The 12,229-nt window shown below is 39.6% G+C and overlaps 2 protein-coding genes across 16 annotated transcripts in view; one reads left to right on the top strand and one right to left on the bottom strand.

The window, feature by feature from the left end:
* The window catches only part of LOC135099551 (RCC1 and BTB domain-containing protein 1-like), a 52,583-nt gene that overhangs the window by 1,868 nt on the left and 38,486 nt on the right, over positions 1–12,229 (bottom strand). For 3 of the 12 annotated variants that reach the window (XR_010268096.1, XR_010268093.1, XR_010268095.1), the window contains 5 exons: positions 4,726–4,848; positions 2,887–4,057; positions 1,494–1,599; positions 847–1,006; positions 192–282 (listed from right to left, as the gene is read on the bottom strand). The gene's annotated coding sequence lies outside the window, so the exon portion shown is untranslated. Of the gene's footprint in view, positions 1–191; positions 283–846; positions 1,007–1,493; positions 1,600–2,886; positions 4,058–4,725; positions 4,849–6,630; positions 7,032–7,868; positions 7,969–12,229 lie in introns of those variants that run through there. The other 9 variants (XR_010268085.1, XR_010268086.1, XR_010268092.1 and 6 more) reach the window with 9 other exon arrangements.
* The window catches only part of LOC135099549 (Y+L amino acid transporter 2-like), a 73,949-nt gene that overhangs the window by 32,670 nt on the left and 29,050 nt on the right, over positions 1–12,229 (top strand). The gene's annotated exons all lie outside the window — the stretch shown is intronic.

Raw genomic sequence — 12,229 nt, 5'->3', positions numbered from 1 at the left:
GTACCAGCCTTACCAAGTGTCTGTGTGTTTCTGAGTGTACACCAGTGTTTGTGTACAAGTTTACATGTGTACACCAGTCTTAGTAAGTATTTCAGTGTGTTTTTAAGTGTATACCAGCATGAATTTTGTGTTTTTAAAAGTGTTTGAGTGTTTATTTAAATTATCTGTTATCCCAGCCCCTACAGACCCACCTATGGCATACAGCGTCAGTCCAGAGTACAGCCCCAGGTTGGTCTTGCTAGCCCCGATGAGGATGAAAGCAGGAGTCATCGTCATTAACCACTGTGGATGGTGAGGGTGGTAGTGGAGGCAGTGGTGGGTTTAATAATAGTGTTACTGATAAATCCTGTTGTTTTATATTGTAATTCTACACAGTAAAAATATAGATTTGAAAATATACTTTGTAAACCTCAGTAACTTCCACTACAGCCCATTAAACTAGAACCATGAAAACACCCTTGAAAACCCCAGTAACTTGCACTACAGCCTGTTAGACTAGAACCATGAAAACACCCTTGAAAACCCCAGTAACTTCCACTACACCCTGTTAAACTCGAACCATGAAAACACCCTTGAAAACCCCAGTAACTTCCACTACACCCTGTTAAACAAAAACCATGAAAACACCCTTGAGAACCCCAGTAACTTCCACTACACCCTGTTAAACAAAAACCATGAAAAACACCCTTGAAAACCCCAGTAACTTCCACTACACCCTGTTAAACTCGAACCATGAAAAACACCCTTGAAAACACACACACAGGCAACCCTTTCCCGGCCACACACACACACAAACCCTCTCCAACACACACACACACACACACACACACACAAACCCCAGAACACCTAATTGGCAGTTGCTTTTTCAGTTCCAGTCTTAACACTTCGCATAAACCCTCTCTGTGTAATTGCCATGACCAGGCCCAGGAAGGAAAACTTGCGGTCCTGCGCCAACGAGTCGTAACTATGCTTGTGGTGGGTCGCGAAGATCAGCGTTAACTCCAGGCTGGAATACAGGAACAGGTAGAGGAAGTAAACTCGGCTAAGTTGTATTAATTTCATGCGTTCTACAGAGAGAGAGAAAGACAGATGTTTATGAATGAAGGGAGAGGAGGAGGAGGAGGAGGAACGGGAGGTAGTGTGTGTGTGTGTGTGTGTGTGTGTGTGTGTGTGTGTGTGTGTGTGTGTGTGTGTGTGTGTGTGTGTGTGTGTGTGTGTGTGTGTGTGTGTGTGTGTATGAATGAAGGGAGAGGAGGAGGAGGAGGAACGGGAGGTGGTGTGTGTGTGTGTGTGTGTGTGTGTGTGTGTGTGTGTGTGTGTGTGTGTGTGTGTGTGTGTTTCAGGAGTAAACATAAAGGAATATTTGCTAGTACACACACACACACACACACACACACACACACACACACACACACACACACACACACACACACACAATACTACAAACACGAACAAACACAGAATACTGAACATACAAACACACACACACACACCTTCTCTGCCCAGGCCCTTGACACAGCTGACGGAGAACAGAGCCCTAGGATTGATCACCTCCCAAGCCTCGGTCAAACTGGCACCAATGTCCCTCCTCCTTCTGCCCTGCGGTGGAAGAACAAGACACAAATCTGACTCACACACGACGAGACAACAGCGAACGTAAACAAACAGTGTTGCCAACTCAGGGAAAGGGAGTTTTACTGTACAAGGGATAAAATACAAGTGAATCACCATGGAAACACCCTTTGAAAACCCACAGTAACTTCCACTACAGCCTTGATAACACTACTTACCCTAGATCACCCCCAAACACCCCTATATAACCCTGAAACACCACCAAAACACCATTAAACACCCCAAAACAAACTATTTACCTCAAAACACTTGCAAAACACTCTCAAAACACCATTAAACACCCCAAAACACACTATTTACCTCAAAACACTTGCAAAACACTCCCAAAACAAAATTAAACACCCCAAATCACACTATTTACCTCAAAACACTTGCAAAACACTCTCAAAACACCATTAAACACCCCAAAACACACTATTTACCTCAAAACACTTGCAAAACACTCCCAAAACACCATTAAACACCCCAAAACACACTATTTACCTCAAAAACTTGCAAAACACTCCCAAAACACCATTAAACACCCAAAAACAGACAATTTACCTCAAAACACTCTCAAAACACCATTAAACACCCCAAAACACACTATTTACCTCAAAAACTTGCAAAACACTCCCAAAACACCATTAAACACCCAAAAACAGACAATTTAACTCAAAACACTTGCAAAAACACCCCCAAAACACCTCCAAAACCCCAATAATACCCAAAAAACAGACAAAAACAGACAAATATACCCAAAAAACAGACAATTTACCTCAAAACACTTGAAAAAACACCCCAAAACACCTCCAAAACACCCCAAAATATCTCAAAACATTCCTAAACACACAAACAGGAGTGTAATGAATTAATAAGTGAAAGAAAGCAAGAGAATGTAAACAAACAGATGATAATGAGAAGAAAAGTGATTTAAATGAGATTGTTAAGATGTTTTGATGGTTTATGGTAAGGAAAATGAGAGAAAGGGTTTGTAATGAATAGAAAGGGTTTGTAATGATGACAGAAAGGAAGGAATAAGAGGGAAAAGTAAAGAAATGAGGAAAGGAAAGAGAAAATGATGCTTTACTCACAATGCACCTTTCTTTAACAACATTCAGAGACACAAGGAAATACAAACAAATTACAAAATAAGCAAAGAAAGAAAAAATGAAAGGAAAAAAAAAATAAGCAAAAATTATACAAAAACAAAAAAAATATACATAATAAAAAAAAAAAAATGAGAGACACACACACACACACACACACACACACCTCAGGCAGCAATTCCTGGAAGAAGACAGCAAAGAATATTATGTTAGCCACAGTGAGAGTGCGTGCGTAGACAGCCGAGGCCGCGAACCACCCAGTACTTCCCCAGCGGGAGAACGCAGGCCCCACAGTGTGCCCGACGGTGAAGCCTATGCTGAATGTCACGCCAATCAGTGCCTGTGGGTTGAGGGGAGGTTAGGAGAGGGTAGGCTGGTTAGGTTAGGTTAGGACACACCGACAACACACCACAATATAAATAAGAAATAAAATAATGCATAAGAAAATAAAAAGTAAAAAAAAGTAAACTAACAATGTATTTTAAACTACCACAACACCTTTAAACACCCTCAAAATATTCCAAAACACACCAAAACACTCTCAAAATAACCCAACACACACCAAAACATCCCAAAATACCCCAAAACACTCCAAAAACACACCAAAACACCTTCAAAATACCCCAAAACACCCCAAAACACTACAAACACATCCCAAAACACTCTAAAAACACACCAAAATACTCCAAAAATACTCCTAAACATTTCAAAACATATCAAAACATTCCAAAAACATCCCAAAACACTTTAAAACACACCAAAAATCCCAAAACACCTCCACAACACCACAAAACACTTCAAAACACCCCTTAACCACCCCAAAACACATCAAAACACTTCACAACACACCAAAAACACCCCAAAACACTCCAAAAACACCCCAAAAACACCTGAAGACTCCCTCAGAACACTGAAATAGAATAAAACACAAAATAACAATAATAAAGAAAACAAGCTGCAATACTGAACAGCAGGAACACAAACAAACACACACACACACACCCTGTAAACAAACAAACAAACAAAAAATAAATAAATAGATAATAGGATAAAAAAAATTGAAAAAAATAATAATAAAAACAAGCTAAAAATATATAAACCAATACAAAACACAACAAACCCACTCAATTACCAAACAAGACAGAATGGAACCTCGCAGCGAAACCGATGATATGTTGGTAATAAGTCACACAGGAGAGCTGAGAGGAATACAAGCCGCTGGTGTTGTGCTTGGAGTAACAGTCAAGGAGAGCAGGACACAGAGGCACCACCGCCATGAAGCCGACCAGGTCCAGGATCAGACTGCTGAATAACACCTTGCTTGTCTGTGCGTTCCTCTGTGGGTGTTAGGTTAGGTTAGGTTACGTTAGGTTAAGTGAGGTTAGGTTAGGTTAGGTTAAGTGAGGTTAGGTTAAGTGAGGTTAGGTTAGGTTAGGTTAAGTTACGTTAGGTTAGGTTAAGTGAGGTTAAGTGAGGTTAGGTTAAGTGAGGTTAGGTTAAGTGAGGTTAGGTTAGGTTAGGTTAAGTTACGTTAGGTTAGGTTAAGTGAGGTTAAGTGAGGTTAGGTTAAGTTATGTTAGGTTAAGTTAGGTTAGGTTAGGTTAAAAGAGGTTAGATTAAGTTAGGTTAGGTTAGGTTAAGTTAAGTTAGGTTAAGTTAAGTTAGGTTAAGTTATGTTAGGTTAAAAGAGGTTAGGCTACGTTATTTTAGGTTAAGTTAGCTTATGTTAGGTTAGGTTAGGTTAAGTGAGGTCTTTTTTATCTTTTATTTTTTCTCAGTATTTTTTTCTTATTGTACTTAGTTCCCTTTGACCAGTGTCCCTCCTATATATACAAAAAATAAAACAAAATAAATAAATAAATAAATAAAGTAAAACAAGAACATTTTTACGACTTTAAATCATTTTCCCGACACACTTGTGCATGGAGGCAGTGTTGCACGAGTGTTGAGTGACAAATATTGCATCTCAGCTTAGCAACACACACCAACACAACACCCTGCTCACCTTCTCCTTGATGTCCGCACCCTGTACTGCCCCTCTGTCCCTGCCGTCCGCCTCGCCACCACTGCTGCCGCCACCGCCATCGCTGCCGCCAACTGCTTGCCGGATTGGAGGGTTGCCGTTGCTCTGAAAGTTACGTTAGGTTTGGTTAAGTGGGGCCGTGGGAAGAGGATGTAGGTTAGGTTAGGTTTGGCTATGCTTCGTTAAGTTAGACGAGGTTAGGTTATGTTAGGCTAGGTTAGGTTAGGTTAGGTTAGGTTAGGCTAGGTTAGGTTAGGGTAGGCTTCTTTAGGTTAGGTTAGGCTTGGCTAGGTTAGGCTTGCTTAGATAAGGTTTGGCTAGGTTAGAATTGCTTAGGTTAGGTTAGGTAGGGTTAGGTTAGGCTAGCTTGGGATTATGACACGAGATAGCCAGTCTTGGGGAGGAGGAAGCACCAGACAGAAGTTCGGGTAGGCTTCTTTGGGTTAGGTTAGGTTTGGTTAGGGGCAGCTGAGGAGTGTGAGGCTCCACCACATCAGGTTAAATTTCAGGTAATATTTGAGTCATTTTCTCACTCACCACCAAAATTTTCCCACTGTAAAAACTTTAATATTTTTTTTCTGAAGGCTACAACGAAAGACAAGGCAACACACACACACACACACACACACACACACACACACACACACACACACACACACACTGCCTAAGCATCTGTACAACGAAAGACAAGGCAACACACACACACACACACACACACACACACACACACACACACACTGCATAAGCATCTGTACAACGAAAGACAAGGCAACACACACACACACACACACACACACACACACTGCATAAGCATCTGTACAACGAAAGACAAGGCAACACACACACACACACACACACACACACACACACACACACACACACACTGCATAAGCATCTGTACAACGAAAGACAAGGCAACACACACACACACACACACACACACACACACACACCAGAAACACCTAGAAACACATTTTTCCTCCCCAAAAACACCCATAAACAATTTTCCTCCCCAAAAACATCTAGCAACACAATTTTCCTCCCCAAAAACACCCAGAAACAATTTTACTCTCCTAAAACACCTAGAAAGACAATTTTCCTCCCCTAAAACAACCCAGAAACACAATTTTCCTCCCCAAAAACACCCAGAAACACAATTTTCCTTCCCAAAAACATCTAGGAACACAATTTTCCTCCCAAAAACACCTAGAAGCACAATCTTCCTCCCCAAAAACACCTAGAAATGCAATTTTTCTCCCCAAAAACACCCAGAAACACAATTTTACTCCCCAAAAACACCTAGAAGCACAATTTTCCTCCCCAAAGAACACCTTCAAACACAATTTTCCTCCCCAAAAACACCTAGAAGCACAATTTTCCTCCCCAAAAACACCTAGCAACACAAATTTTCCTCCCCAAAAACACCTAGCAACACAAATTTTCCTGCCCAATAACACCTAGCAGCACTATTTTTCTCCTTTTAATACTCAAAAAACACAAATTCGGCCCAGAACAGCTATTTCTATTAACAGTACTCAAAGAAAACACTGATTACCGGTCAGAAATACCTCAAAAACATTAATTTCTACGCAAAAAACACTGAAAAAACACGTGATTTCCTTTCAAAACACCCAAAAAAACATACATTTCTACCCAAACACACTGAAAAACATGCGATTTTCTTTTAACACATCAAAAAACACACATTTCTAGCCAAAAACACTTAAATAATACTTAATTTCCTTTCAAAACACCCCAGAAGAGACACACACCTACCCAAGGACAGCGAAAAAACAACAATTTCTACCCAAACAAACTTGAAAAACACCAAAATCTAAAAAAAAAACACAAAAAAATAAAAAAATATATAAAAAAAACATCCCCTGCCTTTTTAAAACGCCACAGAAACGAAGAATTCACTCCTCTTTCTATTCTTCTCTATGCATGAAAACAGCTGGAAAATATAGGAAATATCACTAAATACTGATGGAAGGGCACTGGGAGGTGGGAAGGTCCAGGGTCTCGGTCCCCGGATGAAGGCGGCTGATGACGTCACGTCCGCCATATTTACGTTACGCAAATGATTTTGAAAATGACCCCTCGCAAAAATGGAGCTAGGCCGGAATGCTTTACATATTATGAAAGGGCATAATTTTAAATTAATTCTGGAGATATAAAAATATTCCAAGCTTCAGTAATAATAAAGCTATATTTAAATAACTATATGAAAAAGTGTTCGAACAAACACGATAAAAAAAAACACTCCAAAGTCCACAAATCTCATTTCTCACGAACACAATACACTTTAAAAAATCGAAACTATTTTTACAAACAATCAGAAGTTAACCGGAAGCTGAAATAAATAAATAAATAATTTATAAATGTCGACTTTTTGAGTTTTCAACGGGTCTAAAACCCCTCTAAAAGTCCACGTATTTCACTCAAAAGCATCATAACATATTTAAAAAACAATAAACGATTTTTTGAGCCCATAAAATCTTGCCTAGCGGCTGAAATAAAAAATCATGTTTGGCGGTATGAAAAATTTAACGGCAAACAGCAACAATTATTTACGCTGAAAAAACCTCATAATCGACATGTTTCCCTTAACACTCGCACGCAAAACACTCAAAACACCACCAAATATTTTTACAAACCATAAAATCTTAGTTAAAAAGCCTAAATATATAAGTTAAGAAAATAGAAAGAATATTGGAACCGAGGGTAGACTCTGGCAATCCATCATGGCGGCCGCGGGAGGGCTGGGAGGGGGCTCAGATGAAAACAAGGTTGGCTATCTCTCTTTCCTTATTATTTGTGGTTGTTATGAAGGTTATTTCTCTGTTTTCTGGATTAATTTCAGCTGTGTGTATGCGTGTGTGTATATATGTGTGTGTGTGTGTGTGTGTGTGTGTGTATATATCTATGTGTGTGTGTGTGTGTGTGTGTGTGTGTGTGTGTGTGTGTGTGTCCGCCTCTATTCCATGATAAATAGCATTATATTCTCTCTTCTCTTCTCCCCTTTTGCTATTAAGTATCAAGTATTTTCCAGGTATTTCCAGTGTTTTCCAGGTAGTGTCGTAGGTTGAAGCCAGACCTCTGCTACCTGTCACTACTAAACTCACCTTAATTGACCTCCTGTGCCTCTGTGGTCCCGTTCCCTGGTGTTTAAATGAAAAGAGGACACACACACACAACCGCACTGCACGGTGTTTCCCAGGTACACTGAGGAAGACAATAAAAAATAAATAAATCTGCTGTCTCTCAATATTTATCGTAATTTACAGTGTTTTGTTGTGTGAGGAGCAGACTACTGGGGTGATTTGTGCACAGGTAAGTGGCAGTAGGTGGATGAGTGTGTGTAACGAGTGTATTAATGTGTGTGAGGGAAATAAAGGGGTGTGAGGTATGACGGGCCAGCCTGCCGCAGCTCACCCCTGGCCTGTTAAACCTTCCGTCAGACTTAAACTAGGCAGTGGCGGTTAGGTCTGACCAGCGGACATGAAAGCATAGTCATGTGGCTCCATTCACTGCCACGGGTGACTTATGGTGACGAGAAATAAAGTAAATATTGGCTAATATATACGGACGTCCGGATCATGTCTGCTTATATTTTTAAAAAAGTTGAATTTTGGCGGGTTTTCATTTCACGGAAGAGTTCATTTGTTAATATTTCGTCATGCGGGTTACGTTGAAACTAAATATTACGAGTATGACTAAATAAAAAGCCGAAATAATGTAAAAAAAAAAAAAATAATAATAATGAAGGTACCGTGGATTGGCAACACTTACAATGTAAACAAACAGCTGATCACGGGTCCGGAGCGAGGCAAGGAGATAAAAATAATAATAAACGAAGGAAATAGAGCAAATACTCGTAGAAGGACGACAGCAGGCAGAGAGGGGCAGGAGAAGTAGCAGAATCAGGGAAAGGCGTATTGGTGCCAGTAAATAAGGTGAGAGCTGTAATAAGGCTGGTAAATAAGACTTAATAGATAATTGTGAGAAAATATTTGTTTTGTATATTAGGTAAGTGTGTGTGCGTGTATATATGTGTGTGTGTGTGTGAGAGAGAGGTTGGCATTCAGTCAATCAGTCAGTCAGGCACTAAACCAAGCTGAAATAGTCAATTAATTAGCCAGTCAATCAGGCAGGCGGTCATTTAGATATTCAAAACATCTAACCACAAAAAAACAGTAAAAAAACACTGGTAAATTTATAGTTTAAGCCAATGTTTCCAATCTGTACCCACGGCCCACGGCGTTATTATTATTAATTTCCGACAAGTAGTGTAATCGTTAGAAATGATGTGAATAGTGAGAAGAACAAAATGAGGTAGGTTATTACCACGTAGTGTGTAATGGCTTAAACTATAATAAAACCTAAATTTTTATAGGCCTGGCATTTCAGTGAGATTTCTGTTTTTATTGGATTTTTGTTGCCCTTGGCTCGTGTCACTCCTTCAGAAAAAGGAGAAAAGGTATTTGTCTCTCCTCTTGCACTTTTCCCTCTTCAGGTGTCTCATATTTGGGAAGAATTGTGACATACTGGATACGTTTATCTTCAACACACACACACACACAGATAAGATACTTTTAAATGTATAAATCTTACCTCACCTTTTATGAACACAGTTAAGTTCCTTTGAAATAATTAGTGGGTGTTTGTCAGTGTTGATGAAGAGTTATGCCATGACCTGCTCTCTTAAGCATTACCAGTGACCTGTTTGGTTATGAGTCATGTTAGCAGATGAACCTGGCCTGACCTAACTAACCTACCACTGCAGGGACAAGCAACACCAAATGTTAGCCTCACTTTGATTAATACTTCATATCACCTATAGTAATGGACACACACACACACACACACACACACACACAAATTCATTAAAGTATCATGTCTTGCTTCTTTATCTCCTTTCTCCTTTTTTAAAATTAATTAATTAATTAATTTATGTATCTATCTAGTTATTTATCTATTTATTCATATACTACTACTACTACTACTACTACTACTACTACTACTACTACTACTACTATTTGTAGTAGGAGAGGTAAGGCTCTACTGTAGTCAGAGGAAACCTTGTAGCAAATTGTTATCCATTGTATACTGACAAAGAACTTCTCTCCTTAACAGGTGGACTTGGAATCTCTCAGGGGAAACTACATGTAGTAATTGAATTAAAATGGCTAGAACCAGAGGATGGGGTTGTGCGTCCCCGGGAGTTCAGAGGGTGCCGGCGCTTCAACTGATGGTGTGGACCCATGAGACAGAGGCTCCACCAGGTGTGTGTGTGTGTGTGTGTGTGTGTGTCTCTCTCTCTCTCTCTCTCTCTCTCTCTCTCTCTCTCTCTCTCTCTCTCTCTCTCTCTCTCTCTCTCTCTCTCTCTCTCTCTCTCTCATACACACACACACACACACACACTTTTATATAAAATTTGAGCATTTGATAAACAATCAATCAGTCAATCACACACACACACACACACACACACACACACACACACACACACACACACACACACACACACAAATATTTTGAAAAATTAACGAAAATACAACAAATTATTATTGTTATTATTGTTATTTTTTGGGTAAACTTTAAATATTGGGTAAACGGTACCTCAACACGTCTGTGGTGCAAAATCCGGGCAGAGTAGAGCGATGCGACTTCCCCCCTGTAGTGTGGGAAAGTGTGAGGGAGTGTGAGAGAGACAGAGAGAGAGAGAGAGAGAGAGAGAGAGAGAGAGTGTGTTGTTAATCTGTCACTAGAACTTGAAAAACTCTTGAAAACCCTTACAGCTTCAGCTTTTGGGATGTGGAGATCTGGTTAATCTATCACTAGAACCTTAAAAAACACACTTGAAAACCCTTACAACTTCGACTAGAGCCTTTGGAAAGTAGAAATGTTAATCTGTCACTAGAACCTTGAAAACACTCTTGAAAAACCTTGCAACTTCAACTAGTGTCTTTGGAATGTAGAAATGTGGTCAATCTGTCACTAGAACCTTAAAAACACTGCAAGAAAACCCTTATAACATCAAGTAGAGCCTTTTAAAAGAGTGTTTCTCCTGTTAATAATGTAGTAATTTTGTTAATCTGTCTCTAGAACCTTAAAAACAACCTTGAAAATCCTTAAAAGAGTGTTTCTCCTGTTAGTAATGCAAAAATGTTGTTAATGTGTCGCTAGAACCATAAAAACACCCTTTGAAACCACAGTAACTTCTATTGCAGCCTTTTAAATACAGGTAGCAGGGTTCTCAGGGGTGTTTCTCCAGTTAGTAATGCAGAAATATTGTTAATCTGTTACTAGAACTATAAAAACACCCTTGAAATGCCTTACAACTTCAACTAGAGCCTTTTAAGAATAGTTTGTGTAATTTTTGGGGTGTTTTTGGGTGTTTTTGAGGTATTTTTGTGGTATTTTTGGATGTTTTTTGGGGTGTGTTAGGGTGTTTTGGTGTGTATAATTTTGTTTTTTGGGTTTTTAGGGATATTTAAGGTGGGTTTGATAAGTTTTAGGGCATTTTCGGAGTGTTTTGGTGGGTGAAAATGTGTTTTTGGTGTGTGTCAGAGGTATTTTGGATGTTGGGGTGTTTTGGGTGTGTAGAGGTGTGTCAAGTTAGGATGTGATTGAAGTGTTTTGGGGGGTGTTGGGGTGTTCTTTGGCGTCTTTGGTGTGTGTCGGGTGTTTTGATGTGTTAGGGGTGTTTAAGGGTGTTTTCTTGGGTGTTTTTGGTGTGTGTCAGGCTGTGTCAGGGGTGAAATGTTTTGGTGTGTTTTTTTGGTTATTTAAGGATGTCTTTTTGGGTGTTTGATAACCTTTAATGTGTCTCCCTGCTTCTGTCTGTCCCTAATCTGCCCTAACTCCTACAGGGTAACAGGGACGTGAGGGGTCTCCAGCAGCATGCCTGAAGATACTTGTGTGTGGACGAGGGACACACACTCAAGAACCACAAGTGAGTGTGGGGAAAGATAGAGAGAGAGAGAGAGAGAGAGAGAGAGAGAGAGAGAGAGAGAGAGAGAGAGAGAGAGAGAGCACTCTTGAAAATCATTACACTTTCAACTAGAGCGTTTGGAATGTAGAAATGTTGTTAATCTTTCACTAGAATATTGAAAACACTCTTGAAAAACATTGCAACTTCAAGTAGAGCCTTTGGAATGTAGAAATGTGATTAATCTGTCACTAGAACCATAAAACACCCTTGAAAACCCTAACAACTTCAACTAGAGCCTTTTAAAAGAGTGTTCCTCCTGTTAATAATGCAGTAATCTTGTTAATCTGTCACTAGAATCTTAAAAACACCCTTTTGAAACCACAGTAACTTCAACTGCAGCTTTTTAAAACACAGGTAGCAGAACTCTCTCAAGTTTCTTCCATTAGAAATGCAGAAATCACTCTAATGTGCCACAAAAACCATAAAAACACCCTTAAAAACCCTTGTCACTTCATCTAGAGCCTTTTAAAAGACTTTCTTCAGTTAGCA

Source organism: Scylla paramamosain, unplaced genomic scaffold, assembly GCF_035594125.1.
Source record: "Scylla paramamosain isolate STU-SP2022 unplaced genomic scaffold, ASM3559412v1 Contig146, whole genome shotgun sequence".
Classification (NCBI taxonomy): Eukaryota; Metazoa; Arthropoda; class Malacostraca; order Decapoda; family Portunidae; genus Scylla; species Scylla paramamosain.
The sequence above is the reverse complement of the archived record's forward strand: the minus strand, read 5'-3'. Positions and strand labels throughout refer to the sequence as shown.